This window comes from Delphinapterus leucas, chromosome 2 (genome assembly GCF_059928025.1).
Source record: "Delphinapterus leucas isolate spDelLeu-1000000601 "Yukka" chromosome 2, BTC_Dleu_Yukka2, whole genome shotgun sequence".
NCBI classification, from domain to species: domain Eukaryota; kingdom Metazoa; phylum Chordata; class Mammalia; order Artiodactyla; family Monodontidae; genus Delphinapterus; species Delphinapterus leucas.
This window is the reverse complement of record NC_143130.1, coordinates 130464567-130480881: the sequence shown is the minus strand read 5'-3', so window position 1 is coordinate 130480881 and position 16315 is coordinate 130464567.

The window sequence follows — 16315 nt, the reverse complement described above, 5'->3', positions numbered from 1 at the left end:
TATTACAAGTGTATTGCAAGTCATTCTGGGTAAACACATTCAGAGTTTAAGTGCCATGCTTCACATGTGGAATGGTTCAGTCACATTCATCTTGGAAAGAAGCTCGCTCTCATGTTCTCTCTCTCTCTCTCTGTGTGTGTGTGTGTGTGTGTGTGTGTGTGTCTCTCTCTCATATAGGAATAGGTTTGATAAATATTTGTCCTCAGGTAGTCAGTGTACCTTATACTCACACTGGAAATTTTTCTGTCAATAATTCTTTCTGTCCTTGGACACTTAAAGCCAATTCCCACCTGCTTTGATTCCCAGTTTCATTGCATGATTTGTTGCTTGGTTTTATTAAATTTATAAATGTATCCATAATTTACATGCAAATATATTTGCTCTGTAATTCCCTGGTGCTCAGTGGACACATTACTATTCCTCATGGTTGGCTAAAGGAGAGTTTTTAGTACATGATTATGTTGTTTCTTTGCTGGTGCAGGAGTTCAGATAAGGTGATGGATTAGAAGTATAGTCTTTATTTATATTGTAGGATGTCCTTGCGGACACAAGGGAAGTTTACATATTTAGTAATGAAATTCTTTGTCCATTGTCCAAATAGTCTAGGAAAAGCCAATCTTTAAAATGTAGTATTGATAAGAGAAAGGCTGAATAGGTGGAAATTATTTCTACCTAAGGGCATAGTGGGTAACATTGAGACAAGAAAATGAGTTAAGGAAAACTGTTCTGGAACTTGGTTAAAAACTAGGTCTGATTATTGTACTTTCCCAGGTTAATGCTCATTTGAGGATAAGTGTCCCTCTGAAGAGACTCATGAAAAGGCAGCACACATTTTCATTACTGTTTACAAAATTTTCTCAGACTCCAGAAAACTGCCTGAAAACTGCTTAGAATGAATTTTGCAAGCTGCTTTTTATTTTATTCTGGGAAATATGGGAACAATCCATACCAGAAAAGCAGAAGGTGACATTATAGAATGCACTTTACCTAATAAGGAATAATATTCCAGTAAATGTTCAAAACAGTTTTATTGAGGTATAACTGGCACACAATAGACTGTACATGTTTAAAGGGTACAGTTTCAAGACATTATACATGTAGATAAAATTCCTTTATCAGATATATGATTTACAAATGTTTTCTCCCATTTATGTTGTCTTTTCCTTTTCTTAACTGTATATTTGAGAGGGGACACATTTTAATTTTTATGAATTCCAATGTATCAGTTTTTCTTTTATGGATTGCACTTTTGGTGCTGCATCTAAGAAACCTTTGCCTGTCCTGAGGTCACAAAGATTTTTCTCCTATACTTTTAATTTTTTTGTTCATGATCAATTGAATTAACTTTGGTATAAGATATGAGGTATATATTGAAGTTGATTTTTTTGTATATGGACATCCAATGTTTCCAGCACGATTTTTTGAAAAGACTGTCCTTTCCCTACTGAATTGTCTTTGCAACTTTGTTGAAAATTCGTTTTCCATATTTGTGTGGGTATATTTCTGGACTCTTCATTCTGTTCCATTGAGTTACTTTTCTGTCTTTACAACAGTACCACACTGTCTTGATTACTCTAGATTTATAAGAAGCCTGGAAATCAGGTGTTGCTAGTTCTACAACTTTGTTCTTTTCCAAGTTGTTTTGGCTAGTCTACATCCTTGGCATTTCCATGAAGGTTTTAGAATCAATTTGTCAATTTCTACCAAAAAGCCTAATAGGATTTGGATTGAGATTGTATTAAATCTATAGATCAATTTGAGAGAATCAACCTCTTAACAACATCTCATCCTCTGACTCACAAACATGATATAACTCTCCATTGATTTATTCTTTTAATTCTCTCGGCACTATATTGTAGTGTTTAGACCTTGCAGTATTTGTCAGATATATGTCTGATTATTTGAAAATGGTATTGTTTTATAAAAGTTCCATGTCCAATTGCTTGTTACTATTATATTGAAATGAAATTGAATTTTGCATGTTGATTTTTATCCTGCAAACTTGCTATTAGTTTTTAAAAAATAGACTACATTGAGTTTTCTATATGTTTAAATAATTTTATGCTAATAGTTTTATCTATCACTATGCTTGATGTTTAGGGGCTGTGAACACATGGCAGTTGATCTGTCTAAAGTCACCTGTAAAGAATTTAACAATTCTATAACAATTAACATTTAGATCTCTAATAGAGAATGCATGGTATTATAAGAGTTATGGCTGGGACCCAAATGCAGTTAAAAATAAAATAACCATCTCTTGACAGAAACCATGACTAACTTAAAATTTTAAACAGTTCCCTATATATTGTTAATGCTCAACAAATATTAAATATTAGTACAGTTAAGTGGGCTAAAACTCTTCTCCCAATATTGATTTACCTTCATATAACATTTATCTTCTAAAGAAACAGAATAATGCATTGAGGTAATCAGTGTCTCTCTTTTAGGTCATTATTTTTTGTTCTTCGTCCTTTGGAAATTATAAAGAACTTTAATTAGGATTAACAACAGCATTCTGCCTTTATCAAAGGGCATTTAATGAAGGTATTTGGGTCATTTTCGCCTGAATAATTTGAGGTATTAAAACTTTGCTCTTTTAGGATGTTTACAGAGAACTAATCATAGCCAATAAATCACTTTCAGAAGAAATCTGTTCAAAGACAGATTTATACTGAAAGCATTCTCTCTCTCTCTCTGCCTATTTAAAGACATGAAAATGCAAAATAATTCTAACTTGAGTGGAACTTTTCAGGTAAATAGTTTCTTTTGATCTCTTTTAGGGAACCAGCTTTGTAATAGAAAAAGCTTTTTATTTCAATTATTAGGCAATTAGATAAGGATTGCCATTGAGAAATTGTTCTTATTCTATAAATCTGGATTAGACAGCCCTGGGTGCTCCCACAGGTCTCTTTTTTTGTCTGATCATGACATTGCTCATTCTGTGTTGGGATTGCCTGTTTACATGTTGATACTCTCTGGACTGTCAGCTCTGTGCAGTCAAGGGTCCCTTCTCCTTCCTGCTGCCTAGCATAGCGTGGAAGACAGAAGGCATTCCAAAAATGCTACTACTGAACGAATGAGTTACTTTAAGACATGCTGTTTTAAATCTAGTTTTAAGTAACTAGATTCTATGAATGGTATAACATAAGTAAGTCATTTAGAATTTTAGTGATCTAACTTGTATACGTTTAAACATTATATAAGTAAATTCTAGTCTTACTAGGTAAATCAGTTATATATTTTTTTTAACTTTAAGATCTTTTTTGTGGCCAGGGAATTAAATATTTTTAACATATGTGATGCTAATATACAAAACAGAATGTTAGTTAAGAATTCTTTGCTCTCTTAAGTCACTATCTCCAGTTAGCATGTTGCAAAATTGTTATTGTAGTATTTCTTCCTACCACACTTTTTACGAATTATGCAAATATTAATAAAAACTGCATTTTCAAAGGAAAGTAGATAAATTTGCAGCTAGCTGTATTTGCTTATAATTCTAGTTTAAATTAAATGGAAACGAAGTTTGAAACTAATTATTAAAATGTGTTGTTTTCCTATTTGTAGACATTGCTATTCACACAACCCTTCTCCCTGATTATACAGTTAAGGTAATGAGAAACAAAGTGTAAATTCCCTTTGCGTTTGGTCATCTAACATTTAGACCATCTACTTTTTCTGCTTCAATTACTAAAGGTTTCTAAACTTTCTAGACAAAGGAAGCTTTTTGACTTTTCTAATTGAGACCATGGAACTATGGCTTAGTACCAAGCACGGAACTATACATTTCAAAGAGAATTTAGTGTTGACTATAACCTCTTTATTTTTCAGAAGCATCACATATTATGTTTGGAAGCTCTATGATAATAGATAAAATAATTGCTTATCTTTAGGGATTTAGAATTTATTTATATCTGCTCAACAAAAATCCTCCTAGGTAAATGAAAACCATAAAAATTTAAAAAAGGAGAAAATCCCCTGTTTGCATGAGACAAGTTCATCTACAGCTCTAAATCTCAATCAGGATGCATATTTTTTTAAATATTTGAATTTATTTGATCCTAAGTTACCAAAGGAACAATACTTCAGTGTAAATCACATGAACTTGGGACAGGAATAGGCTATAAAAGTTTGGGGATATTACTTGGGGTTAAGTTCCATATTCAGGGAAATGGGGGGAAAAGGCTTAAAGAGAGATTGTATAGATATATGTCTTAGTTTGGGTTTCTTCAGAGCAAAGCCTGAGACAAGGATTTTGGTGCAGAGATTATTTAGATAGTGATTTCAGACACAGGAATTAGTGATCAGGGAGGGAAAGACAAGGATGGAGGGAAAGTTGGCAAGCCAGAGTTTTATCAAAGATTCTGTGGTGAGTAATTCGCGTTAGATTCCACTGGGACCTCTGAGAAGTGTACAGAATACCTCTCAGAATTTTCCACTTGGAGGAGGCAGAACATTTATCTAGAGTCCTGTCTCTTATTAGTTGAAGGTTGTTTCAAGGGTCCTGCCTGCCCTATGCTTCCAAGCAGTACTTGTGAGAGATGAACAGGCTCTCAAAGCATCTAAGAAGGAGTTGAGACTACAGGCAGAAGGATGCACGGTTCCCACTTCAGATTAGGTGCTGGTGGTCTGAAGCAAAACTGAGCCCCCGCAGAACTGTCCACTAGAGCTCCAGCTGAAATCAGAAGTGGATGGATGTGAGGCACCAGTAGCATCTGGTCTCAAACAAGCTTATTACTTTATGTAGCTTGGAGTTTGAACACAAAAAAAAGTGTGGTAGAGGTAAGGTAGGAAAGAGCAGAGAGGGGAAACAGAAGCTAGCTTTGTAGTTTCTGAGCAATAAATAAATTCTAAATCACTTGGTGGCTGTCTCACTTTGTGTTTTCTCTTTTCAGAGTGAGCAGATCACCAAAGTGGTATTTGGAATGGTGCACATGGGATGATTTTTAATTTACATTAGAAAAGTAGAATTTGATTCTAAGAAGTATGTGGAAATGAAAGAGAACAGGGACTCGAAGGAAAAATAAAGGACAAAATACCAGAGAAGTTGGAAAAGAGTTAAAAGAGAACAGAAAAATAGAACAAATTGAAAAAGTGAGGTGGGTGAGCTATGGAAAGAAATTGAAGATAATAGTAAGGTCTTTACAAAAATTAAAACCATATTGGAAGCAATAAGAAGAAAACATGATGAAAAAAGAGCCAGTGATAATTTATAACGGTAATAAACACTTAATTGCTTAATGCTAATATTTACTTACTACATACTAGGAACTCTTCTGAGGGTCTTACTTTTATAAGGCTCACTGACTACTCAGAAAACTTCCATTAGTTAGTATTACTATTCTCTATATTCTATAAATGAGGAAACTGAGGCACAGACATCCTGCCCCAGCTATCTCTCTTTACTAGGAGTCCAGGCTGTATAAAATTAATTATTCCTTTCAGCTCTGTACCCTTACTGCTAGATAATGTGGAAGCAAGAACATGTTTGAGGCAATTACATAGATAAAACAATGAAAGCGCTTAGGCATAAAGATGAGAGAGTGGAGATGCAACATTTGTGTAGTTGTTGTCTTTGAATTAGAGGCTGAAATGAATACCAAAAAATAATAAAACTTTCCACATATGAAAGAAGAACTGAGTTTATAAATCTAAACTTGGAATACCATATTCCAAAAGAAAGTAGAATTATCAACCCTGAGGGGTCATATGGCATAAATATTAATGTTCAAGATTAAATAAAGAGTACTGCAGTCATCCATCAGAAAAAGTAGTTACCTTCAAGAGGAAAAATTAGGCTAAACTCAGATTCTTCATAGCAGTATGCCATGTCAAGAGATGGTAGAGCACGTCTTCAGAATTCTGAATTTAAAAAATTGTGATTCTAAAAGTTAATAACCAGCTATGTTTTTATTCATTAATAAAGGCAACAGTCCTTTCTTAAACAAGAAAGGACTCAGAGAGTATAGTACCCATGAGACACTGCCGAGGAAAAAATCTTAATTATGAATTCTGTCAACCAACCTGTATCAGTTTGCTTTTGCTATGAAACAAATCACCCCCAAATGTAATCACTTTAAACTGTAGCTCTTATTTAGCTCATGGTTCTGTGTGTAGGTTGAGCAGTCTTCCTGATCTGGGCAACTTGATCAATGTCTCTGGGCTCTCAGGCATCCGCTTTTAGCTACATGTCTCCTGGCAGTTGAATGATCCAGGATGGCCTCACTCAAATGTCTGATGGTTGGAAGGCTGTTGGCAGGGCCAGTGAGGGTAACAGGTCACATGTCTCTCACCATCCACAAGACTACCCCAGACTTTTTTGCAGGTGGTGGTGGTAGGGGTCCCAAAAGTACCACAAGAGAAGAAATTGCAAGGCCTCCTGAGATCTTGGACCAGAATCCACATGGTATCCCTCCACAGCATTCCACTGGGTAAAGCATATTCTAAGAGATAAAGACATAGACTCATGTCTTATGGGAGAAGTTGAAAAGTGCTAAGGCCAGTTTTGACATCTATTGCACAGCTGAAAAGTTAAAATTTAAAGCAAAACAAAACAACACAATCACTAGGAAATGGGGAAGCAATAGTATCAAAAACTGCCTGTGCATTTTGAATTCATATAAATGTAAAAGGAAGGGTAAAGATTTGTAGGCATATTATGTTTAGAAATCAGAATATAAACTCATAAAGATCAAAATATAAAAGTAATAAAACAAACTAGGAGAAATGTTAGAGAAAGTGGAAATGTGTATCTAACCTTTCATAGTGTGGAAACAATAGATGCTTTCTAAACTTTATAACTTAGAAAACTGAGTTTTAAGCATATGATTTAAAATTCTGAAGGAAAACCATTTGAAAATTAAGAATGGATTTTAACTCACTACAATTTCTAAGAGGAGGGAAGAAAGAAGATGCAGATATCACTACAAGAGATGGATAACAATAAAACAAATGAGTAATTAAAAATCTGAAAAGAAAACAAAGTATGTAGACTGAAGGTCAAATATATTCATTATCACATACATATAAATGAGATCAACATACCAATTAAAAGGTAAAATGCTGTGAGATTTAAAACTCAGGTATGTCCTACATACAAGAATCAAACATTTATAACATTCTCAAAATGAAAAAATTATATACAAGAGATAAATTATATACGAGAACAGATTAATAACTATTACTTTGCTCTTTTATTGAGATATAATTGACATATAACGCTATATTAGTTTTGGGATTACAGTATAGTGATTCAGTATCTGTGTATACTGTGAAATGTCACCACAATAAGTCTAGTTACCATCCATCACCACACATAGTTACAAATATTTTTTTCTTGTGATGAGAACTTTTAGAATCTACTCTCTGAGCAACATTCAAGTATACAATGCAGTATTAATAACTATCGTCATTATGCTGTGCATTATATCTCCATTACCTATTTACTTCATAACTATTTATTTCATACCTTCACTCATTTTACCCCCTCCCAAACCCCCCACCTCTGACAACCACCAGTCTGTTCTGTGTATATATGAGTTTGGTGTTTTGTTTTAGATTCCACATATAAGTGAAATTATATGATATTTGTCTTCTCTGTTTGATTTATTTTGCTTAGCACAATCCCCTCAAGGTCTGTCCATGTTTTCACAAACGGTAAGATCTCCATTTTACTTTTGGCTGAGTAGTCTTCCATTGTATATGTGTACCACAACTTCTTTATCCATTCAACCATCAATGGACACTTGGGTTGTTTCATGTCTTAGCTATTGTAAACAGTGCTGCAATGAACATGGGGGTGCAAATATCTTTTTGAGTTAGCGTTTTAATTTTCTTTGGATAAATACTCAGAAGTGGAATAGCTGGATCACATGGTAGTTCTATTTTTAATATTTTTGAGGAAACTTCATACACAGTGGATGTACCAATTCACATTCCCAGTGTACAAGTGTTCCCTTTTCTCCACATCTTCCCAGTTTGTTATCTCTTGGCTTTCTGAGTCTAGCCATTCTACCAGGTGTGAGGTGCTATCTCATTGTGGTTTTGATTTGCATTTCCCTGATGATTAGTGATGTTGAAAACCTTTTCTTGTACCTGCCAGCCATTTGTATGTCTCCTTTGGAAAAATGCCTATGCAGATCCTCTGCCAATTTTTTAATCTTTTAAAATTTTTTTTTTTTTTTTTTGCTGTTGAGTTGTTTAAATTCTTTATATATTTTGGAAATTAACCTCTTATCAGACCCTTATCAGATATACAATTTGCAAATATTTACAAATATTTTTGCAAATATTACAATTTGCAAATATTACAGTATTACAATTTGCAAATATTTACAAATATTACAATTTACAAATATTTTTTCCCATTCAGTAGGTTACCTTTTCATTTTGCTGATAGTTTCCTTTGCTATGTAGAAATTTTTAGTTTGGTAGAGTCCCACTTGTTTATTTTTGCTTTTGTAGCCTCTGTTTTTGGTGTCAAAACAGCCAAAAAATCATCATCAACCAAAGTCAAAGTGCTCATGTTTTCCTTTAGGAGTTTTATGGCTTCCGGTCTTACACTCAAGTCTTTAATCCATTCCAAGTTAACTTTTGTGTATGGTGTAAGGTAGTGGTCCCTTTTCATTCTTTTGCAGGTTGAGGTCCAGTTTTCCCAACACCATTTATTTAAGAGAGTGTCCTTTCCCCATTTTATATTTTTGGCTCCTGTGTCATATTAATTGACTCTTTATGTGTGAGTTTATTTCTTGGCTTTCTATTCTGTTTCATTGATCTATGTGTCTGTTTTTATGCCAATACCATACTGTTTGGGTTACTATGGCTTTGTAATATAGTTTGAAATTAGGATGCATGAAGCCTCTAGCCTTGTTATTCTTTCTCAAGATTGCTTTGACTTTTCAGGATCTTTTGTAGTTTCATAGAAATTTTGGGATTATTTGTTCTATGTCTGTGAAAAAAACACCATTAGAATTTTGATAGAAATTGCATTGCATATCTGTAGATGGCTTTGGGTTGAATGGATATTTTAACAACACTGATTCTTCCAATCCATGAGCGTGACATATCTTTCCATTAATTTATGTCTTCTACAATTTTTTAATCAATGTCTTATAGTTTTCGGTGTAAAGGTTTTTAACCTACTCGGTTAAATTTATTCTTTTTGATACAATTATAAAAGGGATTGTTTTCTTAATTTCTCTTTTTGTTACTTGTTAGCATATAAAAATGCAACTGATTTTTGTATATGGATTTTGTATCTGCAACTTTACTAACTTTGTTTATTAGTCCTCACATTTCTTCAATGGAGTCTTTAGAATTTTCAATATATATCATCTCTAAAAAGTGACAGTTTTACTTCTTTCTTTTCAATATGGATGCCTTTTATTTCTTTTTCTTTCATAATTGTTCTGGCTAGGACTTACAATACTATGTTGAATAACAGTGACAAGAATGGGCATCCTTGTATTATTCCTGATCTTAAAGGAAAAGCTTTCAGCTTTTTGCCATTGAGCATGATGTTAGCTGTGGGCTTATCATATACAGCCTTTATTATGTTGAGGCACCTCCCCTCTATACCCACTTTGTTGAGTTTTTATTTTAAATGGATGTTGAATTTTGTCAAATGCTTTTTCTGTATCTACTGAGATGATCATATGATTTTTATCCTTCATTTTAGTAATGTGGTGTATCATGTTGATTAACTTGTGGATGTTGAACCATCCCTACATCCCGGAATAAATCCCACTTGATCGTGGTGCATGATCATTTTAATCTATTGTTGAATTTGGTTTGCTAATATTTTGTTAAGTATTTTGTCATCTATGTTCATCAGGGATATTGGCCTGTAATTTTCTTTTCTTGGTGTATCCTTCAATGGTTATGTATAAGGGTAATGCTGGCCCAATAAATTGAATTCTGAAGTGTTCCCTCCTTTTCTTTTTGGAAAAGTTTGAGAAGGGTTGATATTCATTCCTGTTTAAATATATGGTAGAATTCACCAGTGAAGCCATCTGGTCCTGGACTTTTGTTTGTTGGGAGGTTTTATTTCTTACTGATTCAATCACTTCACTGGTAATCAGTCTGTTCAGATTTTCTGTTTCTTCATAATTCATTCTTAGTAGATTTTATATTTCTAAGAATTTATACATATCTTCAAGGGTCCAATGTTAGCATAATGCCCTCACTTTATCTTAGCTAAAAGGCTGAGAAGCAATCATAGTAGTGTCATATAATACTTTATATATTTTTTGATATCAGTGTTAATCTTTCCTCTCTCACTTCTGATTTTGTTTATTTGAGTCATCTCTTTTTCTTGGTGAGTCTAGCTAAAAGTATGTCAATTTTGTTTATCTTTCAGAAACACACCTCTTAGTTTCATTGATCTTTTCTATTCTCTTTTTAGCTATTTTATTTATTTCTCCTCTGATCTTTATTTCCTTTCTTTCACTAACTTTGGACTCTATTTGTTCTTCCTTTTCTAGTTCCTTGAGGTATAAATTTATTTGTTTGAGATTTTTTTCTTGTTCCTTTATGTAGGCATTTGTTGCTATGAATTTCCTTCTCATTACTGCTTTTGCTAAATCCTATAAGTTTTGATGTTATTTTCCGTATTCATTTATCACAGGTATTTTTTGATTTATCTTTTGGTTACTCCTCTGGCCCTTTGGTTGTTTAACAGCATGTTGTTTAATTTTCACATTGTTGTGAATTTTCCAGTTTTCTTCTTGTAATTTATATCTAGCTTTGTCCTGTTGTGGTCAGAAAATCTGCTTGATATGATTTCAGTCTTGAAGGAGTTGCTTTGGGTAGGAGATGAATGTTATTCAACTTTGCTCTAGTTCTTGGTTATCTCTCAAACCTTTGTCATTGCCCAAGTGGCCTACTTTATTTTTAGTGCCTCCCTGTAGTTAAGGTTGTGCCAAGCCCTGTAAGTCCCAAAGGGGAGGATCTCAGACAGCACCTAGATTTAGGCTGATTGGAAGCCAGACCCTCAGGCAGCAGCTTTTAAAGTATGCAAATATATACAATCCTGTGGGATCAGGAGTATAAGCCCAACTGGCCATGAGGGCCAGGTGATCTTGAGGTGTCCCCTGGGTGGCACTCTTAAAATTCAGGGTGCTAGATTAGATTAGTGAACAAACTCCTTTCTAAGAGATACCAGCAAGGTATCTGGAGCAAGGAAGAAGGAAAGAACAAAGATGGTGTCCACTGGCCTCCAGCCCCTGAGAGCACTTCACCAGCTCCTAAATGTGTGCCAAACCAGAAATTTGACTTTCAGGCCAAAGTTCCAGGACAAGCAAGTAGGCCTTTCACAGAAACAATAGTGATGTGTTTCAGTCAGCACTCTGACAGTTTCCTGGAGGTGGCAGCTGATCAGAAACTGTCTCTCCATCTGTTATAGCGCCATGGGGCCCAGGAGTGCTAGCCTCACTGGCCAGGAGAGCCAGTCAATCAAGGGTCATCCCCAGGGCAGCCACTACAAAAACTGGGGCACCAAACGTGCGTAAGCTCCCTTTGGGGAGATACTGGCACTCTGGAGCATGGCAGAGGGACAGCGTGAAGATATTGCCTACCCTCCAAGGTCTCTGGAGAGGATTTCAGTTAACCCTTAGATGTGTGTATAATTAGAAGCCTACCTCTCAGGTTGCAGCTATGAGGATAAGCTAACAGATCTCTTTCACAGAAAAACTGGGCTCCTTAGGTGCTTCCTCTCTGCTGTGCCTGGGGGATGGTGGCCTGTTAAGAACTTTTTCTCTGTTTGTTACAGTCCTGTGGGACCCACAAGTGTAAGTCCTGCTGACCACCAGAGCCAGGAGACCTAGAGGTGTCACCTGGGTGGCAGCCATATAAATTAGAGCACCAGACGAGGGTGTAAGCTCTCTCCAGGAGATACCTGCTAGCTGGAGTGAGGCAGAAGGAGAGTGCAAAGATGGTGCCCACTGGCCTCCGTGTTTGGAGAATATTTCCGTAGACCTCTAGATATGTGTTAAATTAGATGTTTGCCCTTCAGGCCATATGTTTCTCATAATCAAATAAGCTTCTTTCACAGAAATTCTGGCTGCTTAGCAGTCAGCTGGCCCTAGGGTAGGTGAATCTGCATGCATGAACCTTTTTTTTTTTTTTTTTTCGGTACGTGGGCCTCTCACTGTTGTGGCCTCTCCCATTGCGGAGCACAGGCTCCGGAGGTGCAGGCTCAGCGGCCATGGCTCATGGGCCCAGCCGCTCCGCGGCATGTGGGATTTTCCCGGACCGGGGCACAAACCCGTGTCCCCTGCGTTGGCAGGCGGACTCTCAACCACTGCGCCACCAGGGAAGCCCTACATGAACCTTTTAAGAACCGTTTCTCAGTTCACTACAGGCTTGTGTAACTCATGGGTGCAAGTCCCTTTGACTTTCAAAGCTGTGTGTTTTGGGTGTTCGTCTCAGGTGAAGATCTTAAAAGTTGGGGCACCAAATGTGGAGTTCAAATCCTTTGCTCCTCAGGGAGGAGCTTGAGTTGTATTTCCTCCCAATTGTAGGTTGCTGTGCTGAGAGTGGAGTTTATGGTGAGATTGTGTCTCAGCCTGTCCTACTCACTCCGATGTGAGTGTGGGTTTTCTCTTGTTTGCGTGATGTGTAGGGGTTGCTCATCTAGTTTTTTGTTTTTTGTTTTTTGGTTTTTTTCGAGAGGAAACAGTTTCATATATAGCTGTGGATTTGGTATGTCTATGAGAGAAGATGAGTAGATGAGTTCAGGATCCTTCTATGCTGCCATCTTGAACTGGAACCTATTAATTTGATTCTGATTTTTAAAATGGGCAAACAATAAAATAGGCAGTATATTGGAAAAAACTTGAAATGGCCTATCAATATGTGAAAATATGAACTAAATAAATGGAAATTTAAATACAATAAAATATATTTTTAAAAAATTCTCAGACTGGCAAAAATGAAAAATAAAATTATAATACTAACTGATAGCAAGGGTTCTGGAAACAAAAACTGTTAGGTCCTGTTACCAAGAGCAGATGAGCCCTTAAACTTATGGGACAAGAATGGAATATAAGCTGCCAGCTTTCAGTCTGCCCCTGTTCATGTCCCAGCCCTGTGTAATCATTCACCAGAAGGGGCCTGGCAACACATGTGTGGCCATCAAGCTCCATCCACTCACACCCATCTTCACAACCCTCCTTGGCCACCTGTCAAACCTCAGAGTGTCACTTGCATTCCATCCCAAGAAGAACACATTCAGGGAACAGACCCTTCCAGTCCCTGGAAGCAGGTTCAGGTATGTTTGGACAGAAAATTCTACAGCCCCAGATACTCAGAGTATTACCTGGAATAGAGAATATAGGTCCTGGGTGGACATGTCCCCTTAGTTCTGAGGTTTCCTCCCATTCTTGGCAGAGCCATGCTTAGAGCAGGACCAAAGGAGCCCTCTAAAATGTAGTTTAGAGTAGGAGTCCTGGTTGCCCAGCTCTAAAGGTGGTCTTCAGTAAAAGTATAGATTTACATCTTTATGGAAGGTCTTTAATAATATCTACCAAAATTTAAAACTACCCTGATGTACATCAACAGGGAGTTAAATAAATTTTGTTACATTCATACAGTGAAATTTCATGCAGGTATGTCAGATATTGAGATACTGAAATAGGAGTACTGTATGCCATAAAGTACAGAACTAAATAAAAAGCAAAGACCAAGGTGTAGAATGGTGCATTTACATTATACCACATATGTTTCTTTCCATTTTCACCCTCCTGGAATGTTACTCCAAGATTTCCTACGCTTCATTCTTTTCCATTGTTATGACTCAATCATGGCCTGCTTCTTTTTATAATAGGTGGCAGTTAACAGAAGATAAGTTGGAGGAGTTGGGTTTCTGAGAGAGAGTGTTTGGGACGAAGAGGTTTTTAACACTTTATACGTGCTCATATTTTTTTGACATGGGACATTAATTAATTTATTATTAACCATAAAAGTAAGAAGAGAATGTGAAAGGAGATAGAGTGGGTATAATTTTAATTTTTGTTTTACTATGGAGTAAACAGGCTCAAAGGGATTGGGCTGACTCGTGAGATAGTGACATAAAAGAGACCAGGTAAGACAAGTGGATGGGAATATTTAAAATAATATCTTCAAAGTGATTTGCTGCAGAAATAATTTACTTTGTGAACATGGTTATCAGTAAAGTGGAGCCCCAATTTTTAATTCCAATCACTCTTGGATTTGAAGTTCAACCCAAGTGGTGGTTTATCAAGGGCAGATTTAGAATTGGGAAGATTGCCCAGAATATGGCATTGGATGAGAAAAGAGATGTTTCCTTCTTTCCTCTCCTTAGATTTACTTATGAGTGTATTTTTCCAGCCAATACTGAGGATACAGAAGGGAGAGGAAAAGAGCGAGGGCTTTCTTCTCTAGTCCTAAAGAGTTATGAAAGAAAGGGAAATGGTCATCTTCCAAGGCACCATTCTTTTATGGCTAAACTACAATCAACTAACCAAATAGCAACATTACAACTGTAGACCTGATGGTAGTAGACAGAGATGATGGAAATTGAAAAGAATTTCAAATTTGTTGAACCATAAAGACCTCTAAAGAAACCCTATTCTCTTCATTAATAGGAATAATCCACATATGCTATTTAATTCAACTTCTATGCTTAAAAAAATTTAAATGGTAGTAGACAGAGATGATGGAAATTGAAAAGAATTTCAAATTTGTTGAACCATAAAGACCTCTAAAGAAACCCTATTCTCTTCATTAATAGGAATAATCCACATATGCTATTTAATTCAACTTCTATGCTTAAAAAAATTTAAATGGTAACTGGAATTTCAGAACAGAAAACATGCTGTCATCAGAAAACAGGCATCAAACTTGTAACTCCAGAAATGTCACTTGCGCATTCAAACAAATTTGCAAACATAGGAAGTTGTGGTATACATAATTGAAATGGAGGGTGACTGAATTTGAGCTGAGAATTCCTTTCATCCTTTTGCACTTAGATTGTGTGCAAGAAATGTAGCATTTCTAGGCAGAGGATGCATGGCTTTTTCTTGAAGGAGAAAAGCCTACAGGATCAGCAATTTGAGTGTAGTCTTAACGGTTTTCTCTGGATGTGGTTTTGTTCTAATCAGCTCTGAAAATTCTGGAAGGAAATACATTAACTGGTCACCCAGGATCTGATTTTCTCCCTAACTGTCAATATATTAGTTAGTACATATTAGTCAGTGGCCAGCTTCGACCATTGTGGTTGATAGTATTACTAAATCCACTTACGGTGAATGATTGAGAATAAAAAAATTCATTCTCTTTTATAGTCAGGCATTTGATAATAGGCATTTAAAGACATCTCTTTAATTACTGAGGTGGTGGATCAAGTCCATTTTACCCTGACCCCTGTGAGATCTGTTAAATTTATCACCTCTCCCTCAATATGACTGTGCAATGTTGATTAACTAAGCATGTGGCCCTTCCAATTTGGTGACTCAGGAGAGCCATATATCACTTAGCACATCAGAAAGCATGTTCAATTGCTTTTGCCTTCATTTATTACCCCACAGGACAGAAATGACTCTTAGCTTTCCTGATTAAAACACTATGACCATGCTTTAAGTTTAATTGTATACATTGCTAGTTAATAGGAAACACTTCCCTTGGGTATAAACTTTTAAATCTAATTTAGATCGACTCTGTGTTATTATAGAGGCTCTAGCTTGGGAAAAAGGGGAGCACTTACTATATCTTTGGTCTTTAACCATATGCAGTACATCTCGGAAATTCACAGAAAAAGCAAATTCAGGTAAATTTTAGAGATAAAACACCCAATAAATAATCCTCAGAAAATATTTAATTTGAATTAAAAATAGTGTTGTCCTGATAACTTGTATCTAAATAAAACAGGTTTATCTATCTGGAACATTCAAGTAGCTTGACACTGGAATAAAGAGTTCTGGAAAATATATGTGATCAATTGAAAACATTGTGATCTTTGAAACTGGTGCCTTTCCCTTAATAGATAGTAAAAAAGACAATAAATACATATAAGTATGGAGGGAAAACAATCTGAAATGTTTAATGAATTTAAGCCCTTTAATTGTTATTTTTAAATCCTTGAGCTTTCTCAAAAACTTAGTAAAATCATAATTTAAGACATTTTTATTTATCATCAATAAATATTGAGAGTTTAAGTGGGATTTTAGACATTATTTTTTTTAACAATCAAGAGTTATTTGTATTAAGGAAATCTTTTTTATTTTGGATATTTTAAAAAATTTCCTTTGTTATAGAGTTGGTTCAGAGGAGGGAGAATCCCCAAATCAAATCGATACCACAA